The sequence below is a fragment of the Miscanthus floridulus genome, chromosome 6 (genome assembly GCF_019320115.1).
Source record: "Miscanthus floridulus cultivar M001 chromosome 6, ASM1932011v1, whole genome shotgun sequence".
NCBI lineage: Eukaryota > Viridiplantae > Streptophyta > Magnoliopsida > Poales > Poaceae > Miscanthus > Miscanthus floridulus.
In genome coordinates this window covers 26122389-26129527 of record NC_089585.1, presented here as the reverse complement: position 1 = coordinate 26129527, position 7139 = coordinate 26122389, and positions in this window count along the sequence as shown.

Here is a 7139-nt window from a genome sequence, read left to right as displayed (position 1 = left end):
AAGAAGCATCCAATCACCATAAGGCCAGTTTATGTTCTGATGAAAGACGTATCGTCGGTGTCTAAGTGGTATTTCCATGACCAGTTCAAGCCTGAGAACCAAGTTAAAAAAGTCCCATCACGGGGTTCTGAGGAGGCCGTCACTAGCAAACTCCACCAAATTACAAAACTGCATCTAAATGTTGATGCCATCAAATGGTCAAAGGATTGCCCAAAAACATATGAAAGAGGCAAGCCCTTCGTACCAAACTGGGACATCCAGCGCCTACCACTTGGAATAAGAAGGTTCCATGATTGGTACTTGCGTGTTCTCCCAACAAGCATAGACCTCATACAAGCATGCTTCCCCACCGACATATTTGGAAGCCCAACCAGGAAAATTGTCTTTGACTTCAATAACAAGCACACATGCTTTCACCTAGGAGAAATGGAGATGAATCTAATTCGCACGTGGTGCCTATAAGTCCTTGTCCTCCTGATATGATATGAATGTAATCTTTGAATTTTGTTGTAACTAACCCACGCCGGGATTTGTAGAATGCAAGTGCACATTATCAAACAAATGCCAAGTGTGAAAGCTGGGTATCTAGACCCTCAAGCTATAGCCCAAATAAATTTTAATTACCCTAAACAGTGGAAACTGGATGCCAAAGAACTAGCTGCTGCAAAGACTCTTCGGAAGAAAGAGCACATCCGTACGGCGAAACTAAGGGAAGAGTCCCTTAAGGTTGTGGCATACATTGCCCTGGCTTTCAAAACTCTCCAACAATACTCTACTATATGGCTACCATACAACTTCGAGTAAGTTCAACTCTATACTTAAAGCTTTGTTCGATATATTTTATTCGATGCAAAAGAGCTTATCTAGTTCTATGATTAAATCCATGCAGCAACCACTGGATTTGTATAGCCATCGATGTCGGGAGGAGCATGGCATGGGTCTTTGATTCAATAGATAGGGACTCGGTGACATACAAAGACTTCATATCGATTCTCAAGACTATACATATCGACAATCCTCATTAGCTTATATGTTTGTATACATACTTGTAACATTCACTTTTGGATACTAACAAGTTGTATTTGCTAAAATAATTCGAACAGGGCATTTAGGTTCTATGTCACTAATCATCATGGAAGGCATGATCCAGCAAGGATCATGATGAGCACCCAACCTATGAGTAGCTAATGATGCCAAGTTCCTCACAAGTTCTTGATCATCAGCTCATATTCCATATAATGTATGGACTTGGACAATTTCATCATTGACAAAACAAAGGAGAGGGGAGATTTGACAAAAAAACCAACAGCTACTTAGCAAACATAGAGCAACAGCTGATGGCAAAAGACAGGACAATAAGTCCTAGGCGAGTCCTAGGAGATTTGGCAAAAAAAGCAACAGCAGCCAACAATTAGTAGCTAGAAGTAGCAAGTAGTAGTAGTAAGTAGAAAGTAGTAGAGTAGAGTAAGTGTAGCAGTAGAGTGGAAGTAGTAGAGTAAGAGCAGCAACCACTTAGGAGTAGCAAGTAGTAAGAGGAGTAGTAGGAGTAGTAAGAGGAGGAGTAGTAGGAGTAGTAGTAGTAGGAGGAGGAGTAGTAGGAGTAGTGGTAGTAGTAGTAGTAGTAGTAGTAGTAGTAGTAGCAGCAGCAACAGTAGTAGTAGTAGTAGCAGCAGCAGCAGTAGCAGCCACTACACACCAGCAGTATATAAGCAAAAAAATAGAGGAGTGGTAGTAGTAGAGTAAGAGCAGCAACCACTTAGGAGTAGCAAGTAGTAGTAGTAAGTAGAAAGTAGTAGAGTAGAGTAAGTGTAGCAGTAGAGTGGTAGTAGTAGAGTAAGAGCAGCAGCCACTTAGGAGTAGTAGTAGGAGCATCACTAAAAGAAGAGCAGCAGTAGGAGTAGCAAGTATAGGGAGGAGGAGTAATAGGAGTAGTAAGAGGAGGAGTAGGAGTAGTAGGAGGAGGAGTAGTAGGAGTAGTGGTAGGAGGAGGAGTAGTAGTAGCAGCAGCCACTACACACCAGCAGTATATAAGCAAAAAAACAGAGAAGGAGTAGTAGTAGGAGCAGGAGGAGTACTAGTAAGAGTAGTGGTAGGAGGAGGAGTAGTAGTAGTAGCAACAACCACTACACACTAGCATTATATAAGAAAAAACAGAGTAGTAGTAGTAGGAGGAGTAGTAGTAGTAGGAGTAGTGGTAGGAGGAGGAGTAGTCCAAGAAAATATCACAAATATAGTTAACAGTAGAAACCGGCCAATGTGAAAACATAGGAAATCACTTACTGCTATAAGCAAAAGGTAGAAATTAGTAGTAGTAGGACAGTAGTAGAAGTAGTAGTAGGAGCAGTAGTAGTAGTAGTAGAAGTAGTAGTAGTAGTAGTAGTAGAAGTAGTAGTACTAGTAGAAATAGGAGGAGTATGAGTAAGAGGCCTTAGAAATATGTCAATAATCATTTGATCATGATCTTGGAGCATCAAGGCATCGTAACAAAGAAGTGCATGAAGATAAGGTAGATGATGCCCAATTCCTCACAAGAATTTGATCATTAGCTCATTTCAGATAATATATGGAGATGACAATTTCATCATAGGCTAAAAGGAGAGGAGAGGAGAGAAGAGGAGGCCAAAAAAGTAGCTGTTGCTTACCAAAACAAATAGAGCAGCACCAGCTTGCCAAAACAAATAGAGCAGCTACTGCTGCCAAACATAGAGGAGAGGATAAGAAACAGAGTGGAGACGATAGGATCATGTAGCCATATAGTAGCCGATAGGAGCCATGCAGGAAGCCGATAGGCAAGTACTATCGGTAAGCCTGTAGGAAGCAAAAACAAATTAGCCTGTAGGAAGCCGACAAGTGTTAATAGCCGATAGAAGCCATGCTGGAGGCCAATAGGCAAGCAAAATGGTTGGAAAATTTGCTAAATGCCATCACAGGGAGGCATCTAGTGTGACCTATGGAGAAAAAGAGAGATCTTCTACTTCTACCATACAACAGTAAGCTGGTAGATTGTTAACCCAATACCAAGCTGTAAAATTCACAAAAGAAAGACCGGAGTATAACAACTCGATAGGCTACTACATACTTGAGCATAAATTATTGTATTAGTATCAAAATGACTAAGCATGTAATGACTTCTGACAAACAGGTACCAGTGCTCAGGAGCCTGGAGTATTTGGCATGTTACTACATAACAGGTAGCTACATGACACAAGACTATGGCTACTGCACAAGAGTTAAACACTTTAGAGACCTCGCTTATGCAGTATCCTTCCTGCCTTATTACTAGAAAGCCATGCAGGTATATAACCCCTTAGTACCACTCACCACGAAAGAATAATGTTATTTTGGACATTGACATGCTCTCCAAAAATTTATATTCAAATAAATAATTTAATTGTAGTGTTACAATAGAACCGAATGATATATAATATTATTACAGTACTTCTGGAGATACATCTTCTACTTATATGATTCTCATGTTTTAAACATGAAAATTTAGAAACATATCAATAGTCATGGTTTCAAACTATACTTATTTCAAAAACAACAACTTTTTCCATATGAAGTAAGTAAGATTGAACATGACGACATGATAGTGCACTGACCTTCAAGACGGATGGCGGACACCAGACAGTGTAGCCCGATGCCCCGAGCATGATGAGCACCCAACCTATGAGGAGCAAGCACTAGAGGACCAGCTTACTCAGGAGTTGTTCGATAACGAGTTAGAAAAGAATCTAGAAGTGATGCTTACTCAGGAGCAGTGTGACGAGGAGGAAGGGGGAGCAGAAGGAAGAGTAGGAGAGGCTGCTGAAGGCGAAGAAGTTGATGATGATGAGGAGGAGGAGGACTCAGAAGAGGGATATATAAATACTGAGGATCCTTTCCCATGTGAAGCTAGAAGGAGGCCAACAAAGGAAGATTTGGATAAGGATTTTGACCTGAACGAGGAGGTAGGGAAAAAGCCTTAGCTTGTAAATTTTGCTAAAGCTTTGGTTGTGTTACCTCTGCTAACACTTTGACCTGTCGTATATACAGGTCCCTCCTAAAACTCAGAAAAGACGACGTCGATGTCCGTGACATCTCGCTGGACAAGACGGAGTAGAGGAAAGGAGAGCAGAGGCAACAACCATAGAGACGGATCATGATGCCTCTTCTCCACAACCTCAAGACATAACCATGACTACCAAGCCTAAGAGGAAACAAGGGGATAGAAAAGGAAATCTATATCTAGATAAGGCATGCTATGTGATAACAGAGGTCAGGCCAGTAGGGGAGATCCTTGAGCTAAAGGAATTAAGAGGATGATTCCGTAATGTGATCGGGGCCCTAGTAAGAGGTAAATTGAACCTAGCAATCCCTAACTAGAAAGAGGTACCAGAGAACAAAAAGAATGAACTATGGGATAGGCAGCTGAAGCTCAATTTTAGATTTCTGGAGGGTAAGTAAGAACTGGTAAAAATGCTTTTAGGATGATGGGAGAGTCATTTCGATGTTGGAGGTCAGAGCACAACACGAAGTATATCCAAAAGGGGTTAACTCCCTTCAACGAGTTTAGTAAAATAACTCTTAGTCAATGGGAGGAGCTCGTGGCTCAAAAGACTTCACTTGAGGCATTGGAGCTCAATGCCCGTAACACCGAGCTGGCGAAGAGGAACAAACACCACCATCATCTAGGCCTGGTGGCTACTATGCCAAGGAAGAGCAGTTTAGGAAGATGGACGAAGAGGTCATAGCTACTGGAAATATCGATGTGACAAATTTGAAGGTACGCTCAAGGAATTGGATATATGCAAGGAGTACAGAATCATCCGGTGGTAATCTTAAGTTTGATAAGCCGGAGACCCAAGAGGCAGTATCAAGGATACTGAAATATGCTAAAGATAAGGAGAAGGGCTCATTCAATCCTTCCAGAGAGAGGGATGAGCTTAGCCTTGGCTTGAGAAACAAGGAGCACACAGGCCGCACCAGGGGGCTAGGGAAAAGGATGACCTAGAAGCAAGGATTCAAAGAGGACAGGCATATGTACAAGAAATATGGTAGAGACCGGGAGACTAATCTTGAGCTCCAAGTAAAGGCTCAAGTTGCGAAGGCGCTAGAGGAGCAAGGACTGTCTATGGAGCCATGGATATTAGTGACGCCACCGGGAGAACTGGCATTAGTTGGTAGCCCTCTGAAAGTTCCTAGCAGCCAAGGTTCCATTGCAGCCACAACCCCCATCGATCGCATATGGGAACCAACTAGTTGCACCCTGGTGTTTCTCAACGGCCGGCAGAACACTATGATGGAGGTGGCAACGGGTGTGGCACATCCTCTTGGTGGCTTACACCACAATAATAAGATACCACCGGACTATACTAGGGTTGAGGTGCTTACCGTGAAGCCTGAGTTCATGCAGTGGAGGATAGACTATGCAACTCCCGAGGGGCTGGTGTTACTTGGAGACGTTATGGGGCAGTTCATCCTCTGGCACAAATGGGACATTATATTGACTGCTTCTTCGCCGCCTCCCCCTCTCCCAAATTTGGAGCAAGTTATTGAGGTCGGGGAGATATTTTCACCGTCTCGTGACCACCACATTCCTGAGATGCCACATTCTTCCCTGCCTCCTAGCAAGCAAGTGCCTGATGAGATGCCATAACCTTCTCTAGCTCGTACCGAGCAAGTGCATGATGAGATGCCAAAGTCTTCTCAATAAGCACAGCCGATACATGAACAACGAGTGCCTCCTAAAGAAGGTGATGCACAAGAAGATGAGGACGTGCCTGAATGGGAACTTCGAAAGAAGCATCCAATCACCATAAGGCCAGTTTATGTTCTGATGAAAGACGTATCGTCGGTGTCTAAGTGGTATTTCCATGACCAGTTCAAGCCTGAGAACCAAGTTAAAAAAGTCCCATCACGGGGTTCTGAGGAGGCCGTCACTAGCAAACTCCACCAAATTACAAAACTGCATCTAAATGTTGATGCCATCAAATGGTCAAAGGATTGCCCAAAAACATATGAAAGAGGCAAGCCCTTCGTACCAAACTGGGACATCCAGCGCCTACCACTTGGAATAAGAAGGTTCCATGATTGGTACTTGCGTGTTCTCCCAACAAGCATAGACCTCATACAAGCATGCTTCCCCACCGACATATTTGGAAGCCCAACCAGGAAAATTGTCTTTGACTTCAATAACAAGCACACATGCTTTCACCTAGGAGAAATGGAGATGAATCTAATTCGCACGTGGTGCCTATAAGTCCTTGTCCTCCTGATATGATATGAATGTAATCTTTGAATTTTGTTGTAACTAACCCACGCCGGGATTTGTAGAATGCAAGTGCACATTATCAAACAAATGCCAAGTGTGAAAGCTGGGTATCTAGACCCTCAAGCTATAGCCCAAATAAATTTTAATTACCCTAAACAGTGGAAACTGGATGCCAAAGAACTAGCTGCTGCAAAGACTCTTCGGAAGAAAGAGCACATCCGTACGGCGAAACTAAGGGAAGAGTCCCTTAAGGTTGTGGCATACATTGCCCTGGCTTTCAAAACTCTCCAACAATACTCTACTATATGGCTACCATACAACTTCGAGTAAGTTCAACTCTATACTTAAAGCTTTGTTCGATATATTTTATTCGATGCAAAAGAGCTTATCTAGTTCTATGATTAAATCCATGCAGCAACCACTGGATTTGTATAGCCATCGATGTCGGGAGGAGCATGGCATGGGTCTTTGATTCAATAGATAGGGACTCGGTGACATACAAAGACTTCATATCGATTCTCAAGACTATACATATCGACAATCCTCATTAGCTTATATGTTTGTATACATACTTGTAACATTCACTTTTGGATACTAACAAGTTGTATTTGCTAAAATAATTCGAACAGGGCATTTAGGTTCTATGTCACTAATCATCATGGAAGGCATGATCCAGCAAGGAAGAAAAAGCTGGCTATAAAAACACTATGTACGGTAAGTGTAACTTACTTCTTCAGTACTCCATTACATAGCTGTTAAAAGCATTACTTAACATTTTCATATGCAAAACACACAGTGTCCCAAGCAGAAGCCTGGGAGTGTACATTGTGGATACTATATATATTCTATGATGAGTAACACCGGTGCCTACAGGAGACACCCCTTA